Source organism: Barbatula barbatula (assembly GCF_947034865.1).
Source record: "Barbatula barbatula genome assembly, chromosome: 24".
In the NCBI taxonomy this organism is placed as follows: Eukaryota; Metazoa; Chordata; class Actinopteri; order Cypriniformes; family Nemacheilidae; genus Barbatula; species Barbatula barbatula.
The window spans coordinates 14,740,512-14,760,864 of NC_136787.1; the positions used below are offsets into that span (position 1 = coordinate 14,740,512).

The 20,353-nt window shown below is 36.7% G+C and overlaps 1 long non-coding RNA gene across 1 annotated transcript; it reads right to left on the reverse strand.

Moving 5' to 3' along the window:
• Nucleotides 1–8,827: 8,827 nt before the first annotated feature.
• Nucleotides 8,828–10,678, reverse strand: LOC306889362. Its single transcript, XR_013786198.1, has 4 exons — nt 10,602–10,678; nt 9,723–9,892; nt 9,103–9,166; nt 8,828–8,929 (listed from the first exon to the last, which is right to left on the reverse strand). It is a non-coding gene; the product is annotated as an uncharacterized lncRNA (long non-coding RNA).
• Between the last annotated feature and the right edge of the window lie 9,675 nt (nt 10,679–20,353).

Consider the following 20,353-nt stretch of genomic DNA (forward strand, 5'->3'; position numbering starts at 1 on the left):
TATCCATAGCCATTTTTTATATTTGATTTTATGTAACCATATGTTACAATTTTGTTCATCTAAGTTCAATATGAATCTACTTACACAAAAGTGTAAATGAACCTTAACCAATATAATACATTTACATTTATTAATTTGGCAGATGCTTTTATCCAAAGTGACTTACAAGTAGAGTATATAATATTTTACGATAAACAGTACCGATAGTTGAACAAGGCCAAGTTACTAGGTGGATAATAGCTGAATGTTACAGATACAGTTTTTTTCTAAGCTTAGATTTTATACACTTCAATTTATGTTTCAAATATTTCCTTTGAAGGCAACACAGTTTATAAGGCAGCCCATCTATACAATTTCACCTAGTTAGCAGCATTTTCACCTGGTTCTTACTTGCCGTATTAGTCAAGCTGAGCAGACAGCCACTAGAGCCTTTTGTAAGAAACGAGAATTTCTGTACCCTACAGCGAGCTGACTCTCAGCTCTCCCCTGTCCTAGCTTTGACGTATTATTGATCTTTTTTCTGGCTAAGCTCATTGAGAGAGCCCACAGAAAGCGATTGCAGCATACTTGTGCCAGTAGTGGATATGTCCCTTGCTCCTCTTGTCTGCTTTTGTCTGGCCCAAATACCACAGCTAATCTCTTCTAATGGGAGCGTACCCCCATAGATCAAATAAATGCCTGGCAAATGTGTGTGCAGTCCTTTTTCCACATATTTTATTCATGAATGTTTATGATTCATTTAGGACATGTGTCCTACATTAGATTTGTTATCTAGGACCATTTTGATCTATCTTTCAGCCTGTCTGTCTGTCTGTCTATCTCTTTCATGTTTTTTGGTATCTAATGCCATATTTTGATTATAGGCTCTCCAGTTCGATTGTCTTGGGACCAGGAGCATGAATAGTGTCGGGGAGCTCCGAACCCTGAGAGTCAGACAGATGGTGATGTTAATGGACTGTGCTGCTTCCGCAGAACCTTGAGCAGATGTGCAAGATTCCGTGCTTATATCTGGAGTGTTTGAGAAAGTGGTGACATGGATCCGCTTCCGTTCTAAGCTCAGGGGAGGAAAAAGGTTTTGTGCAGAGAGAGCGGAACAGATAGATTTAAAGTCAAGCTGTCTATTTATGATATTGAAGCTGTCATATATTGGTATATTTCTTTCCTGGGGAACATAACCTTGTAGACTTGCATGGTTAAGCTCCATGCTTTCGGCCAAATGCTGCCCACTCAGCGTCTGGGCAACAAGTCGATCAGCCACAGTTCATTTTATTTATGTGTGCTGTTTAAAGGTGTTATTTTGCTAAATAGATTATACCACAATAATTGACCATTCGCAAGGAGTTTGATTGACAGGCGATCTTACCAATCATAACGCCGATATTATCTGACACGTGACTGACTGCCATTTTGTAAGATAAACTAACCAGTCCGACAAACCTGGCGTAGTACAACTTTGGTGATTAAAATGAAAAAGTCACTTTTTAATTATGGTAACAGTAAACAGAGAGATATTGTATATACCCAGCTTTAAGGGAAGTTCTTACTTTAACAATAACTAAGCTAGACTTTTAAAAATCATTCTAAAGGGCACATTCAGCCCACAGGGTGCAGCATTTCCAGTTACATTTGAAAGGAAAGACGTTTTCAGCAAAGAAGACGTAAAGCAACAGCTGTACTCTGTTGATGTATTTAACACAAAAAGAGATTCAGACACTGATGAACTGTTATTCTTTTCTGAACTAATATTTAAAAGCTTACTTTTGTTTCTCAAAGAAGAATCACGGCCGACCAAGACTCAAAAAGCTACTCTCTTTTCATTTCGGAGTAAATTTTAACACTAAATACACCACATTTAGGTTAGCCGTACATCCACTTGTGTGTGGTTTGGCGAAGGGTCAATTGATTGGTGTAAAAAAATTGACCTATATGTATATAATAGCATGGCAGACTTAGATATTCAACTGTTTGTTTTTGTGACCTTTTAAAAACACATGACAGTTTGAATGTGTAAATGTTCACCTTGGCATAGGACAGGGTTTTCTGATTCTGAGACTATTTCTCAATTACACGTCTACCTCATTGTCAAGTCCCTTGAAACCGTCAAATGGACAATGTAGGGAAGTATAATAATTCTCAGGACTAATTTGCATTCTTTCGGTTTGACAGTCTTCTACTTGATGATGAACACTGTATACTGCATACACAGGTCCCCCGGTGCACATTTTAGCGGTCGTGCTTGTGTTGTCATTTCAAGGGTTTTCTGAACTATTGAACCACAGATCTCTTTATCCTGAGGAAGAATATTTTGAAACCTGAAAGGGGTACCAGTCAGGCAACGTTTTTGTTCTGGTTTCTCCAGAGACAAAGAACTTAGTTACAACTTTACAAAAACAAGAGTATATTGAATTAGCTGTTTCAAATTTAAATGCTTTTTCTGTTTTACATCTAAAGAAATTGACTCCATATGTAGGCTATTCCAATTGCTTACCAGCTTTTGACACTACAACACTTTTCTCTTTGAGTTATGGTGTTCAACTACACCACTGTCTGACACTTTCATTAATCCACCAAAGCTTTTATAGTAAGTACGGCAACTTAATTCATCAAATTGCAATTGAATCCTGGGGACTGCGTTAGTGTTTACTGCCAATAAGGGTCGGGAACTATCAGCAGGATACTTAAAGAGTACAAAGCAAACCGACCAAAAATATATTTGTAGTATTCTGTTCTTTCTATTGGACTGTAAAGATTGAACACAAGGATTAAGCAGCTTGGATGAAGCTGGTAAAAGTCTCCCGGCCATAAAACTTCTTCGGTTAATTGGCTAAATATAGACAGCGGATGGACTTCCGAGACAACAGCCTTCCGCTGTAGGGGACAGGCTTGCCGATAACGTGCAGTGAGTTGGCGCTTGCGTGTGAGCTTGGATGAGCAGTCTTTTAATTTCAGTTGGGAGTGCAGAAGATACAACAGAAATAATCCCTTTCAGATATGTGCTTAACAAGACTCAAGGAAAGTGCTTCTCCAGAGGTCACTGCGGCTAATGGGGTGAAAAGTTCTACTAGTTTAAGAGGGGCACGGACTCATCTATGGGCATGTCATTTCTCTGATGGCGATAGACCCGTAAGCACATCTCTGGGCACGCTTGAGTTTCACCCCATTAAAATTAATCTGAAGCAGCGAACAATGTCCACTTAAGAACAATGAAAAGATGGATGGGGTGATCGTCCAGTGTGCACATTGAGAGATTTCCATAAAACATTTAAACAGGCTGAATGATCGCCAAGTAATGCCGCATTACACTCCCATACCTCTTTCATCTTTGTGTTCTTTCACGGGATTGGGATGAGACTCCAGCTCCAGATGCTTGTTCATGAATAACATTTAGTTTGTGATTGTGCATAGTGATAATCCATTACAGATGCTACGGTCTGATTTCTGTTAAAGTTAATTTTCCTTTCAGTTTATATGCTAATAATTGCAACAGAGAAGCTGGGGTGACTTTATATTTTGTTGGTTTTGTTCTTTTATATGGTTCAAGTTTAAAAAGAGAGGGCCCTTTGAATGTGATGAGTATGCCGAATGCTGAAGGAAGCTTCAAACAAATCACCTGAAAGAAAATGAAGTTGGCCATAGTGCTGGTAAGATACGATCTAATGCTGTTCTCTGCAATATCAGGGTGTTTTTTAAGGGATAAGGTGAAAGTGACGTATGTAATTTAAGCACCACCACCTATCAGATCTCCCAAAGCGTCAATCTGGTTAATTTACGTTAGTTGTCTTTGAATCGTCAAATTGACACACTAAAGGCTTCTTCGCATTGATCTGCTAATGCAGACAAACACAAATGCTCTTAATTTTGCTTTTGCGTTTAGACTAAACATGTTTTTTGGCATTGGACAGTGTTTGTTGGCCTTTTTTCAGATCTGTTAGAATTAGCCTTATAACTCAAAGAGAATCTCTCTTCCAACCTGATCGTATGAATTTGCACGTTGTGAATCGTACAAGAACCAATGATTACCAGGAAAAAGCAATGATGCCCTTACTCTGCCCCTTCACTGGCGCGAAAGCAAGTCCTACTACGGATGAGTAGGATGTATGAATGAGAGACAAAATGTTTGAATGAGATTGTACAAATTCATTTGAATGAGCAAAAATTAGCCGCCTTGTGAAATAGTTTCGTTTAAAATTGTGTTATCTGTTTTCAAGTCAGAAATGTCAAATCTGGTTGTGCTGCCATAATCATTCTGAATATGAAGTTTGTGTGCATTATTTTAACAAGAGTATTTGCATGTCAGGAAGTTTTATAAATTGTTTAAGCAGAAAAGAAGAAAACAATTCTTAAATAAGAGCAATTGATTTCTTCAGCACAAAGTTGTTTGTCCCGATATATCTGATGTATAACATTGTTTTTCATTATTTGTTTCAGGATGATTCACATCATCTTTTTTTCTGGATGGATTGTGTAACAATTCTTTATTCTCCGTCATCCCATAACAATTATCTTCAATTAAGTCCCATATTTAAATGTAAGTATGTCAAAATACAACTCAAAATACAACAAAAAAGTGTGCAGGTCTTGAATACTGCAAAGAAAGTTAATATTCATGTTTAACTTTTACATGTATTTTATGACCAGAACAAAAATCAACTGAAATGGGTTTTTTTGCATCTTAGCAGTTTCTCAGTCTTTCACGTTGCTTTTGTGTGATTTATGTCACTGCTGAGGTTTGTTTTTGTTGGAATTGTCATAATATGTGGTGAAATGCTGACAAAAGGAAACACTGGGGTGATCTCTTATCACAATAATAATAATGTATATTACCTTATTTCTCCTCAATAGGTTATTTTGTTTTCCACACGCAAAAAAAAAAACATTAATATGAGGTTGAGTAGATTCAAGAGTCTGAATTCTCATGTAAAGCACTATAACTAGTTAAAACTTTAACTTCATAGTCTTTTTTAGTCTTTTTTATTCATAGTATTTTTATTTAAAAAAACTTCCCTTTTACAGCATTTTGTCAAATATTTGGAAATATGTGAAATAGATCAATTAAATAGACACATAAAGCAAATTAACATTCAAGTTAGTTATGCTGATGTCATGTCAAGGCTGCAACAAAGAAAATGACAAATGAAGGCCTGTACCCTCTTCGCTAAATCAATCAAGAACTTGGATGTAATTATGCCTCTAAGCATAAATCTTTTCGGTTCTGAAACTTTCAAAAGAAAGTTTTAAAAGTTACAGTACACTGATCTGTTTTATCTTAAATTTTGAAATTTGTATAGTTTGGAGAAGTTAAGAGTACTGGCCTGCTATGCGTATGAACACGAGACAGAAATGTGGGGTATAGAGCTGAAATTGGGTGCTCTAGTGTATTGTTTTTCATTTTTAAGATGCTCACAACCCATTCATTAATGATTAAGGAGAATTGGCTTGAAATGCCTCGAATCTGTTACCTGAGAATCAATTGGTTGAGCCTGTGGTCAACCTCTCTTCTCACAAAGGTTTAGTCACAGCAGTGTGCCATTAATTCCCCTCCTCGGTGTGTCGGGGGGGGGGGGGGGCTCTTGTAACTCCCCTTTCCTAGATGTGAGAAGGCATTGGCTTTATGCAAGACTCAAAAAAGGCCAAATAAGCACTGGTCAAGAAACGATTCCATTTTTTAACATAAATGATTCAATCTTATATTCGTTTAACGTTTTGAACACCCTCAAACCGGAAGTACTTCTGGACCAGCATGGGACCAGCATTTTTTGCCTTTTCCAAAGTGGTCTATAAAAAGATTTTTGTAAGAACTTTTAAACCAGACTCTTTGCATATTTAAGTCAAATGTATATGAATATATGTGTAAATATCTAGACCACATACGCAAGTATTTATTATTTCATGTTTTTTATTTTATTTCACCTACAGTGTAAACCGTGCCACGTTTGTTATTCATTGTTGAAGGCTTTTACACTTCAACAGCTTGTGTGTTGTTACAATTTAAACTGTTTAAACACAGCAGCCCTACTGAGTTTCAAACTCACGTAACTAAAGCACAGCGTGTGTAAACTGTGTTTATTCCGACGAATTACAGTGCGTGCTGTCCCTTTGGATTTATTTACAGCATTAACAGAAGAGTCAAAATAAGGGTTAATATATAAAGACAAAAACTGATCAGCAGGATCTTCCATCAGCACACAGCAGTCAGTCAAAAACGACTGCGTGACAGACAGCACCACAGCCCCCCCCCCCTCCTGCATCTATTTAGCCTATCGCATAAGTCATCAGATGCTGATTTATTATAACTGATTAGTTATTTAATATTATAATAATTGTTAATGCAGACCTGCTTGTTCGCTAAATGGTTGATTCATAAGGGCCAGGCTTTAAAACAAGCATTTCTTTAATTCACGAGTTGTCAGTGTTATAAAGAACTACAACCGGAGAACGTTGTGGGTAAATAATATTTCTTAATATCGGAACAAAATGACCTATTTAGCATATATTCCTTCTCGGGTGGTTACGAAAGTATATTGCGCGTGTCCATCAATGTCCGCGTCTCGTTTTCGAACTCAGAAACATCGAAACTCTCGCGAATGTGACGACGACCTCTGACTTTTACTACGCAAGCATTTATTATCCCTCAAACCGCGCGTCAATGACGAAATTCTCAATGAATCCTGTCGGGCTGAGCTTTTCCAGGAAGGACGGATCAAAAGAGTTCATCACGCCACTCAGTCCGCACCGAGCCCCGTCAGCGGCGCAGGTGACGGAAGGTGGCAAGTCGGACAGAAAGATCCAAGCGATGCTCTCACGTTCGTACCTGCGAGATCCCGCCCGCGCGCATCTTCCTTTGGAAACGGTCTGATTTGGGAATAGCCCCTTTGGCGTCGGTCCTGTGTGCTTTTGCAGTATCGCTGTGAGCGGACCAGAGACAGAGGCTTGATCATGAAATCCTTCAGATATCCGTCAAACGCTCTCCTGGAATTAATCATCATTATTCTTCTCATTCCCAACTCCAGGCTGGAAACCGAAGGTAAAACTCTTTCATTCAAATGCAATGATCGGTGGTGTTATTTGGATGTGAATATGAAATTTTAAGCGTTTTCCTACACTTTAGTAGAAGAAGAAAAAACTACCCTTTCTCTTTAAGGTGTAAGACTAACTTTAGGAGAAGGCTTGTCATTATTCTATTGGGATGTTTTATTCGTATCTGCGAGGTTTGATTTTAATATGGTTGTAAATACACAAGGAAATGAAGTCACGCGTGGTAAGGCTTGTTTCTTTAGATATGTCGTTCTATGTCTATCACAATGCCGCGTACTGGCAATGTTCACGACAATGTTTCAATGTTCTGCAAGTCTGCCCATAGCTCCCAGAAGAAAACGCTCGTGTCAGACCTCCGAGGAACTTTTCACTCTTCATGCAGAACACTCTGTTCTTTGGCATCACAATATCTCACTTGTTTAACTACAGGCACTTTCAAACTTCATAGAAGTTTAATGGCAGCATCAAAACGTGACTTCTTCTCTGTCACAGTGAGGGATGGTGCTTTTTGTCTTCTCGCTGTTGGATACAGTTTGAAAATGCATATGATACATCCCGATCGTTGGCCTGTTGAGCTGGACACGGTGGACGGGTTCGTTCGATTCTGCACATAGACTAAATTGAATTGCGTCCCAGCCAGTGCGCACTGCGGTCTTTGGCACGGGTTGTCAATCAGAGGCTACAGGTTTTGAATAAAAAGTAACTTTGCTCGGCATACTAAATGCAAGCTTTAGGAGGGAAACAATACTATCAAGAAGACTAAACGGTCATAAACATTCAGAGTGGATTTAACACATACAAGCACTTCTTGTATTCAATAAACAGATTTTGAGTCGATAAAGACCATTCCCAGCAAGCAATTTTTGGTTTAAAAGACGTCTATTAGCCGTCTAAACCCAGCCCAGACGTCTAGGCTAAAACAAGGCTAAATTTGGGCTGTCAGTGAAAAGTTAATAGACGTCTAATCATTACCGAAGAATAGCCTAGTCATCAAATAGACCGCTATTAAACGAATACACGTAGACGTCTAATAGACGGTGAATTTGCGTCTCTAAGTTACAACAAAGCTAAATTTTGGCTGTCAGGGAAAATTTAATACGTCTAACCATAATCATCAAATAGACAGATTATGAATGCCTACATAATAGATAACCACACAATACCCAAAATATTTTTTGTTAACTAAATTTAACATGTTCTTCTCATAAATAGCAATTAATACAAACAAATTAAATATAAAGCTTTTATTAATAAAACCAACAATTGTAAAAAAGACAAAATGGAAAACATAAGAAATAATATATTTGTTACAACAAAATCAAATGAATTAAGATTTGAACTTCTTTAGAATTTTTTTAAATAAAGGACAACCAATAATAATACAAATAACAAGAAAATCTAACAATAGTAAACTGATTCATTATTTTTTTCTATACCCACCCCCCCCAACTCTCCCTGGTGCTTGCTTAAAATGGCATTCCTCAATTCAAATTCAGTTGCCATTGGGAAGTTGGTCATCACGGCATCTGCAAAGAAAAAAAAACAAGCATGATAAAAGGCTTTTTGGACATCATCGTGTTTTAGTTTATACATTAATTGTAACGGATTTGATAATAGGGCTCGGTAATATAGCGCTGACATGTATACTGATTTGGAAATTTTTTATATCAACACAGACTGATGTCATAAAGAAAATACATTAAATCATTAAAATGATAGTATACATCACCTTTAAGCCAAACGACAGACATAAGCTCTGGGAGCAATGTTTACATGCAAACACAAGCACATACCTGCAATGACCGAGAACAGAGTGGTCTTCTCAAAAGCTGCCTTCTGCAGCGTACCACCCACCTTCATATTAAAATTGGACATGAGGCTGTTTTGCAAAACCCTAAAACAAAAAAAAAAGGATAACAATTGGTAACAAATACGAACATGACAAATTGTTTATTTTTTTGGAAATACTTTTACAATATTACAATACTTTGTTGTGAAAACATGGAATAATTAGTGAGTATGGTCACCACAATGTTTGATTTATGTTGCATGTTTTGAAGGCTTTACCTGTCCAGCATCCTTCTGGTACGTCTTTAACATTTCTGCCACCGACTTTGCACAGTTTTGACACCTGAGTAACAAATGTCAATGTCAGGCAGATAGAAAAATATGCTTCAGTGTACAAGTGTGCACCGACCTTAAATGTTAATGACCATTGAGCTGCAAGTTTTCCATCATTAGCCCTATAAAACTCTTTATTCAAGCTGATTGCTGGCCCACACTGAGAAATAGTTTTTCCCCCTGTAGGTCCCCCCACAATCGGTGTCTGCCTCAATACTGTCTGCCAAAATTTAACTCTGTGGTAGTAACTAAAAAGTAGTCAAGTAAACATTTAAACCTCAACTGTACATCAACAGCACTATTCTAATACACACAGATACTTTTTGTAATCGCTAATTGTATATTGACAATTTAAATTTGAATTTTTTTAACACTGTAATATGCAATTATTTTTGAAGTTTCAAACTTTGTTATGGTACTTCGTAAAAAAAAGGTCTATTCTATTAGATCTATCTCTGTATGCAACAAGCCATTGCACTGTCACACATTCAATATTACAGATTAAATTATTTTTGGACTTTATGAAAGGTGAAAGCTTTAGTGAGGGCATGTTGTTGTTGTTTTACCATTGCTGCCCGGGTCTCCATACTCTCCAGCTGCCTTTCCAAGCATTGGAAATCCTCCATAGTGGCCAATGCAGACAGTTGGACACCAGTGTCTGTTTCCACCCTTTGGCCAACTCTTTTTAATTCTTCTTTTATTTCAACAAGAAGCGTTAGCACCTTTCTTTGAAACCCTAAATGCAACAAAGGCAGTGTTACTTTCAAATACTCACAACACTCAAATACTTCCATAACAAAAACTTAGCATATGAGCATGTATGTATGCATGCATGCATGCGTGTATATACACACATATATATACACACATATATATATATATATATATACACACATATATATACATATACATATATATATACATATACATATATATATATATACATATATATATATATATACATATATATATATATATACATATATATATATATATATACATATATATATATATATACATATATATATATATATACATATATATATATATATATATATATATATATATATATGTATATATATATATATATATTTGTTATGCATATTTATTGCTGTGCTTTGTTCACTGGATAATTATCAATAAAACTTTTAGTGCATTTAAATCAAAGAACGTGGATCACATCACTCCAGTTCTGAGGTATTCATACTGAATTGACTTCCACAGTAGATATAAAATAATTTAGACTACGTATCTTGGTGATTGCCATCGGGATATGAAGCGATTTCCAACCAACATAACACAAAGTGCTTTTGAACCAAATCCCTTGCTTTGAGATAACCACTAAATGGCATACTCTAGCCCTGCTATCTGCTAAAATTTCACGGTCCCTACAAAATATGAAATGTAGAATGGAAACATGACAAAGAGATAACACAGTTACTTACAAGAAAATTGAACGTATTCCTTTTGCCCGTCTGTTGATCGCGTTGATTAGCTTCTACACCTGTGGCTTCTGCTCACGTGTTGGTTTTTAAAAAAATGGCGTCGGCGGTTTTGTTTATCGCGAGATCTGGCCGAATTCTCTACCAACTTCCAAGTCTCGCGTTGGCAGTGGCCATGTCTCAGTACTAGGGCAAATTGCTACCTACAGGTTGGGATATGTAATTGCATGTTTATTTAACAAAGTAAAAAATTCTAATCGGGAAATGTAATGTGTGACAGTACAAATAATGCAAATTAAAACTTGGCCAAAATTACTTTGTTGTTATGATGTCATGCATCCCACACGCTGTACATGTAAACAATTTTAGACTAGCTGGTTCAGTATAGGGCTATAGCCAAGTCGTTGAAATTAGACCACAGATTGCCTTCGTTTAGCCCATACACAGCCTGTCCAATTCAGGGATAAATCGTGGCTACAGATGTCACGAAATAACACTTATTGTTTAGATATTATTGATAATGCTAACATGACGGGAAACATTTCGCCCAAGGGCTAAAAGCAGACTACACGTAGCCCGTCCAATTTAGTGCTAAAACGTGGCTACATATAGACCATGTCAAGAAACACTTGTATTTGTGTAGATGTTGAGACGGCGAACATGAAGGGATATGAACCATGCACTTTCTGGTAATCAGCTGCCTGAACAAAACCTATAGTGCCTCAGTTTGGACTATGTGTGGGCTACAAATAGCTGCTCTGACGACGAGCAAAATAGCGTATACGCTCAGGCTATTGAACATGTCAAAGAAATTAAACCAAATACCTTATAAACGCTGTTCATTTTGCTTACATGATGTAATATCATATATCTCACAAGTTATTTAGCCAAAAACGACTTTAAACAAAATTCTAGGTTCTTTGGGCTAGAAGGGGGTTACACATAACCGGACTACATCTGGTCTATAGTTAACCGAGACGTTGAAATGACGGCTATTGCTTGCTGGGTTATTTCTAGTTTAGAATATTTGATCGAAGTTGATCTTAGATTACTATCGTTTATATTTTTTTATTACATGGAGTTTTATTCGGGTGTATATTCATTCACTACTTTTTATTTACACATCACAAGTTTATAGTTACACTTTTGCAAACACAGTTTAATAATCCTAATTTACACGCAAAATCAAAATGCAATGTTTGGTCCCATTTCTGCTCTGCTTAGTGTAATGCAATTATTTTAAAAAATTGTACTTGAAAAAATAATAACAAATACAATACCTTTTATTTATTTTTTTATATTTATTTTTGATCAAACCCAGGTGGTTGCTTTTGTTAAATATGACATTGTTTCGCTATTGTTTTAAATTGTATAACTTTTCACATTTTTTCATATAGCATATACATAACCATATATTCTTTGAAAATGCTAAAAGACTTCATCTTAGACTCCAAATATTAGTAATATACAATTTTCCCGTATTTAATGCATCGTGTCAAGTTAAAATTGCACTTGAGGGTGGTTTATTTATCTTGTTTTTAACTGGAGCTGTGAAAAGGCCACATCTCACAGATATTGGGTTACACAAGCTATAGAAGCTGTCAGAAAGAGGTGAAATAAGGGGGATCAAGCAAACAGGGGACGGTTGAGCCACATTGTAAAAAGTAGAATAACAATCTCTTTCTTACCTTTTCATAATCTGAAGAACCTTTTTTACCACAAAGAACCTTTTGTGAAACGGAAAGTTTTTTCGGATGTTAAAGGTTCTTTATCTACCATTTCGATAAAAAAGGTTCTTCAATGGCATCGTGAAACACCTTTATTTTTGAACATATTGCCTTCTAGACTTTTTAAAGCACAACTTCTGCATGTTCTGGAAAATAAAAAGTTCTTTGTGGAAATTTCTTCGATAGATCTTCTTCTATTGCATCATAACGTAAAACTTTGGATAAACTTGGAATCACAGTGTGTGAGAGCGTAAGCATAATTTTCCCCAGCATAGGATTTGGGGTTATTTGCTCAAAGACAAAAAATGTCATATGGACTTTAATAGTGAAAGTCGCAAAATCTGTTTGGGATTTATAACAAACCCACCGTGATAACAGCATCCGACCAGATTTTTTTATTTTGATCGAGAGCAGAGAATTCCATTTATTCTAGTGGGCGAGATTCACTGGGGTAATCTGACACTGCACTTTTGAAGGGCCATCTCAAAGACCTGTGCTGCAGAGGACAGGCTGACTGCAAATGAAGTGATGCAGAGCCCTGTTTAAATGAGTTGTTCATTAGATGTACATCAAGGTTCAATTATGACTTCATCAACTTCAAGTTCTGCTCCCACAAGCTCCTACACTATTAAACTCCTGCTTATAGCTAGCCTATACGTCGCCTCCGGGCATGCTTACATTAGATTTTGAGGCATTCAAGGTAATGACCCGTTATGAAACCATATAAACAGAGTCCCACAGTGTTGTGCTGCCCTCATTTGTATTGAGACCATGTTAGGCAGGAGTGACAGCTGCTCATTTCACTGCGACAGGTTTTAACAAATGAACACCTGGCATCACGGGCAAGGGCCCAGGGTCTTTTCAGGCAAATATGTTGCGTTCTGCCGCTGCATGTCGAGCGTCTCACCATGTCTCCGGTTTTTCTTATTTCATATCTGGGCCACGTTGATTTTCTCATTCTTACCTAGACGTTGCTTTGTGTGTGGTTTGCTCTGGATGTGATTACACGCGGCGCACATTTCTGCAAGCAACTTTACGGCTATGTGCTGTATAAAAGGCAGTTTTGAGAATTTACCAGACACATGCTGCCCAATATGCTTTTAGAGTTGAGACGGTTTATTTTCTGTATTAGTGTTTACATTATTACATTATGTCTGTGTGTGGGGGGTGTTGTGAACACTTAGTTGTTGAAATTAATTTACAAAGTTTCTGATGGAGATAAGATTTCTATATTGATTTAATCTGTGCCGCAGAAATGTGAGATTATTTTATTTTGGGATCCACTAATTGGAAAACAATGAAACGAAATGTGTTAATACTCCTACAGCCCTCCAACATAAAATGATCCAGAACTGGTTGGCCAGTATCTCATTCCATTACACAGTATGGTCAACCTGTCCTTTCAGCCTGACTATCCAACTTCTGCACGCATATCAGCATGCCTGAGTGATATTTCTCCCTGGATGAAGGACAATCACCTGCAGCTGAATTTTAGGAAGACAGAACTGCTTGTAATCCAAAGATTCATCACAATCTCTCCAATCAACTAGGCTCATCAACCGTCACACCTTCCAGAACGGCCAGAAAGCTGGAAGTGGTAATCAATGATCATCTTAACTTCACGGATCATGTTGCCAGCACCACCCAGTCCTGTAGATTAATCCTCTACAACATTTGGAAAATTAGACCTTTCCTGTCCGAGCATGCTCCGCAAGTGCTAGTCCAGGCTCTTATCCTGTCCAGACTGGACTACTGCAATGCGTTACTTGCTGGAACCTGCCTGCACAACCAAACCTCGGATGATCCAGAATGCAACGGTAAGAGTGGTCTTCAATGAACCGAAGAGAGCACACGTCTCTCCCCCCTAAATTATATTGGCTCCCTATAGTTGCTTGCATCAAACTCAAAGCTCTGCTGCATACAAGACCTCCACTGGTTCGGCACCCCATATCTTCACTCGCTAATACAGATTTATGTACCTGCCAAATCCCTACACTCTGCAAACAAACAACGTCTTGTAGTGCCATCCCAAAGAGGGAAAAATAATTCTCACGCAACATCTCTGGATCTGTTCCACATTTGTGAAATTATGATCTGCCCGCTACTACAAGATCCGCAGATTCTGTATCCATCTTTAAGAACCGCTGAATTCATCTCTCCTGTCAGCACCTGACCAATTAGTTCTCTTTTCTACTCTTTCTATCCTTAAAAAAAGACTTAGCTTTGTGTAGTGGTAGGCTATATGAGATCATACTGCCCTTTTGGTTTTTGTTGTCCTGATGTTGTGCCAATTGCTTCCATTGTTTACCTCATTTGTAAAATCGACTTCTAAATGAATAAATGTAAATGTATGAGTGCCTGGCAACATCGCCTTAAAAAAACATTTTTCGCCATTGTCATGTGCAGTTCTCTGAGCCTCTTTCCAGATAAGTTTGTGTTCCTATCTCTAATATGAGTCACCCATGAAACATCAAACCCTATAGCACTTTTACATAAGTTTCTGCGCATTAAAAAAATGGTTGCTTTACATTGTTAGGTCATTGTCTGTTGTTTCATCATCAATACATGCTTGTCATATGTGAGCCAGTCTGTGAAAAACAGACAAAAGTGTCAAATTATGTGATGACAAGCATCAAAATTTGGTTATAAACATTAATTTCACTATGACTTTTCAGTCGATGTTAAAGATTTTCATTCAATCTTCTTTACATTATGTAGGATGGTTTTATGTAGAGAACTGTAAATAACGACTGTCGCTTGGTTTTCACAGGCTGCATGGGTCACATAGGCTGTGTGCTTTTTGTTTACGTGGTGTTGTAATGTCTTCGCATTTGATGCCTGTTCTGTGCTGCTTCTTAATTTGTTCCCGTTTCAGTCTTGATCCCCTGATAGCACACACGTCACCAGAATGTTTATTCCATGTGTTAATTTTAATCCAGAAGCCATTTTTTTGGTCTGCAGTACATTGGTAAAAAATTCCTTGTAAAAGGACATTTAACAGATGTCGGTAATAAAGAATGTATAATAATCTGGTTATTTTAAGATGTTTATCAGATGTTTGTACACAAAAATGAAACGTTAAACAGAAGCAATGCTTTTTAGATGAGACACTTTTTGTTATAAATGCCTAGGAGCACTTCCCAAACATTTTGGGTCCACGACCCATTTGTTTAGGGTCTAAAATTCTAAATAATGATGGTAACATCCCAACTCTATATATATAACTGCAATGGGATTAACAGATTGTAGATATTTAATTTGTTTTATTAATAGGGAAAATTAATTTTACGGATACGTTTAACTTCCGCTGTATGTTTTTGTAAAAGCTGTTAGTCTATTATTTTATTTTAATATCACGATAACTTTCAAATATTATTGCTGTCTTTCGGAACCTTGGATGTGCAAATTATTGTTTATTGCCCGTTTATATTATTTTGCTTCAAAGTTTTTAATGGTGCGGTTAACCTCTGAGCTGGTTTAGGTTTTAAAACTCTTCGATTAAGTATTTAAAAAAAGTCTCCATGGAAAAACGAAACCTGGGGGCATTGTTGTAACCTTTTGATGAAAAATTAAGCCATAGTAACACTGATTGACATCTTGAAGTGACTAACAGGGTCAAACTAATCCAAGTCCTGACACTTGAATTTATATCATATAATGCTGATACAAATGGGAAATTTAAGCAATTCCATTATTCAACGCTCTAACCTTTCCAATAGTTTAATGGGTGCAGAAACGGCAGATAAATCTGTTTTACGATCCCCTCGCAAGAGGATTCGCCTGTAAGTGTGTTGAGAGGGATGTATTTAGCTTCCTCTTAACCAAAGACATACTTTGCCTTACTGGGAGACTTAAAGTGTTCATCTGGGTTTTACAGTGCAAATGACTGCATTCATAGACGGGGAATATGAGTTTTTTCAGTTTAAAGGTTCCTGTAATAAAAATCCTGTAGATTACATGTGTCAGAAATAAGAAGTGGTCCTCTGTGTTTTTTCTGGATCCCAGTACAGCTTTCAAAGTTTTCCTTGACTTTGTTGAAAGACCAGGTTTCTGTTTGGAGTAATCCCAACACCTGGCATGTTTAGAAACAGTTAAACAATTCTCGCTTTTTCTTACGCGTTTGTGAAAGAAACCAGATTTGCAGGCCTCATTGGACCAGGTAGTCTGGTTAGTGGGATTACAGTTTTGCTATGTACAAAGCAGAAGGATTAAAGTGGAGGAATTTATGGCACAGTTTAGTTTGCCCTCTTGTTTCTCATTGAGTGTATGATTACGGTGTCTTAAAGGTTTAACTAAACATACACATTTTGTCATTATATACACGCAAATGTTGAGTTATTTCAACAGACAATGGCCAACCCGTTCGGGTTATAAATGAACCTATGCTGGGTTGCTTCAAACCAACATGATTGGGTCAAATTAATATAACATATTCTGGGTTTATTTAACCTAACTTTAAACCCCATATAAGATTCTTTACATATCTTATTTTATGTCTCGACAAAACGTCATACAATTTTAAATCCATTTGAGTAAATTATGACAGAATTTGTATATCCGTGTGAACAATTACTTTAAAATAATCCATTAAAAGCTCATATCATGGGAATAAATCCCATTTACTTTGTCAGCCAAAGCATTGAAAATACAAAACACTTTCACCCCTGTAACGTTGGGCGAAATTGTTCTGCTAATGTTTATTGAGAGTTTAGGCAGACCTGACATAAAGTACACAAGTGTTTAAATATTTTCACAAAATGCAGTTTTCCATCTCACATGCCATTTTAGGGTTCTGCTCTTCCGCCCAAAGTTTTGACATCAAACGCTCTGATTTTAATTGAGTGGACACAGACTCTTCCCAGGCTCCAAAATTTCTGAAAGACACTATTCTGTTATTTGAAAACGTGTTGAATTATTTTTATAGCCTACTGTAGGGACATGCGCACTATAATTGCTGTATAAACTTCCCCTCTCTTGCCTTGATTTATGTTGTGCCGTTTGAGTTACTTTTGTCAATATTTGTTTTGCCTGCGTATCTATTTTTGTATGTTCACAAATACACTGAATGCACTTTAGATGGACGTCAGAAAGATGTTCCACATCAGAGTAACGCCCATTAAGCCTGCAGCCGGGCAATAAACACATTTGTATTGTAATTGGTTAAGTTTTCCGTTCTTCTCTAGGTTAATTTATCTGCCGTTTGGCCACTTCATCCACTTTGACTGATAAATAGCTGCGATGGGCACTGAATGTCCATTGAGTGGCTATTAAGCAGCCTGTTATTTGTTGGGTTTTAATAATCTTTAATACATTTTTACCCATCATACAGAATATAAGAAATTAGTTTGAGTTTGTTAAATTAATTTGAATGTCACTGTGATCTGATGTGTATATCGATTTCAGTTTTTGTTTCGGAAATTTACATTTAGGCATTTGGCAGACACTTTTATCCAAAGCGACTTACATTGCATTATCCTATACATTTTACATAGGTATCTACAATCCCCTGGGATCGAAACCACAAGCATTGTTAACACAATGCTCTTACCACTGAGCTACTGGGAATGTTGGGTCAAATATGGACAAAACAAGCGGTTATGTTAAATTAAACCAGATTATGGTTAATATGTCCTTGAAATAGGCAAACTAACACTCTAAGAAGAAAAGGTTCGAAAATAACTTTTTGAGGTTGCTGCAGATTGCAATTGTGGGGTGAACCTTGAATGTCCATTTTCCTATTGGAAACCTCTGATAAAGGTGCATTAAAGAACCAGCAGAGTTCATTTTGGAACCCCTTTTTAGAAACCATTTCAGTATGAGTATGAGTATTGGTATTGTTATTATTATTATTATATTACACAGTATACCATAACATCATTTCATAACACGGACACAGCACCATGATACTCCATCAAATATTTTTTGCCTACATGCAAAAATTTCAGACACAAAATTACAATACATTTTATTTAACATCTTTTTTTGATACGTATAAGATTAACAGTAAAATAAGGAAATAAAGCAACCACTCCTCACTGCATATATACGTTTATTTAAACAAACAAAAATGCATATTTTTATCTATAAAACGTTATCATTTGCTCACCATCATATTCCAAATCCTCCTGACTTTCTTTCCTTGGCAGAGCACAAAATAATTTGTTTTTGCTTTTTTCCTAGTGTTTTGTATGTAAGTTAATGGTGAAAGAGAGAAAGTCCATAAACTGATGTATGCTGTGCAGAGCAGTGTAAATCCCAGTTGTATGATCCTTCAGTACTGCTGGGTGACAGTTTCAGGAACAAAGTCTGTTTTTTGAAAAAGTGCAATAATAAGAAATTCAAATAGAACCCTAAAAAACAACAGAGAGAACGAAAAACAGATAAATGAATAAAATAAGAATTAACTTAAACATCTTCAACTTATTTTTAGATTTAGAGCTTAATGACATTTCAGAGGGATATGTCCTATCAAGATGCCACAGCCTGAGGTAATGATAAGGATCGTTCATTCCTGTTCATTTTGCTGTTAGTGTATTATTTTGCTGTTTTGGCATCATTGTTTCAAGAAACATGTGTAAATCCCCTTAAAACTAGAATTCTTGGTATCTTAGTAACTTTGAGAGATTGTTAAGAAACTCACGAGGAGACAAATTAGATTACCAAAGTTTTTCTCAAGACACTTAAGACAAAAACCTGAGTGTCTTTTGAGATATGAATAGATTTGTGATTTTTCTCATTTGACACATAGAGACAACATTTATACAAAACTGCCATGCAGTGAAAGGCTATACGTGTCTAATCATGGGAGCATATGGAACATAGATGAGAATTAAGTCACAAGAAAGAGAAAGAGAAAAATCATTCTGAAAAATATAGTGAAAACAAACAAACAAACTGAATAAGCTAAAACTGGATTTTAAGATAGCAGATGTGGCTTGTCATTTCCTTAGTCCTGTTATTGCTAAAAAACAACTTAAAAAAGAAAATAGTGTTCAAAGTGGAGTTGTTATTCATTTTTAGCATGTGGCGTGATCGGTCTGTTCTTGACATGAGGTGATGATTTTATACTGTTTGTGTGTTTAAAGGTCACTTCTTTATTGATTTTGTGTTTCTGTTTTTTAAGCAACTCATACAGCTTTCCAAATGAAAATATATTCATTTAAAAGATAGAGATATTACGAACGAGATAACAGTAGAGATGTCTGCCTCCTGAAAATAACCCATTTCAGACCCTAAAGTTTATTTTACATTTTAAAGGCATAACGGTATGTGAGTAGTAGATATATACACCAATTACAGCAAATTGTATCAGCTATACATTTTCTGACATCTTTTTCATTCAGAACTCCTAAAATGACACATAGAGGCAATGTGACAAATAGCCCCAAACAGAACTGCATTGTTCTGGTACACAAGGCTGTCAGGAAGGTCATGTTTCATTGTGATAAAGCCATGCATTGGGGAAGACCACCCGTGGCCGCAATTTATCACAAATACACTTTGAGACTGGCTTTAGTGGGAGCAGATTAGAGAAAAAACAAAAGCGAGAGGATTTAGTATGCAAAAAGAAGGCGTTAAAAATAGTTTTTTTTATTGACTTTATGCAGATTGTTTTCCTTTTACGTTCTGGCCTACTGCCTCTCTTTATCATCTCAGGACTGAAGCTGAGTAATTGTGCGGCGGGGAGCCCTTCTTCTTGTACGTCATATTTTCCAGCGATAAAATATTACGTTTTGTTGGCATGCGCTGTGTGTGAGCTGTTGTCTTTTGTGTCGTAGCCTATTGCAGCCAAAATTTGGAGCCACACTCTAATTGGTTTAAATCTTTCGGTCCTTGTCGGCTCTGGCTTTCCATCAAAATGTTGTTGAAGGGCTTTCATTAATTCAAACGTAGCCCTGATGGAAGCACAAACACTACAGTCATTTCAAGAGCATTTCCTTGTTGTCCATGTTGTACCAGCAGATGCATAGCTGTGGTGTAACTTTCTCGTCTTCTGTCCATCTATCATCGGTGCCAGCAGCATCCATG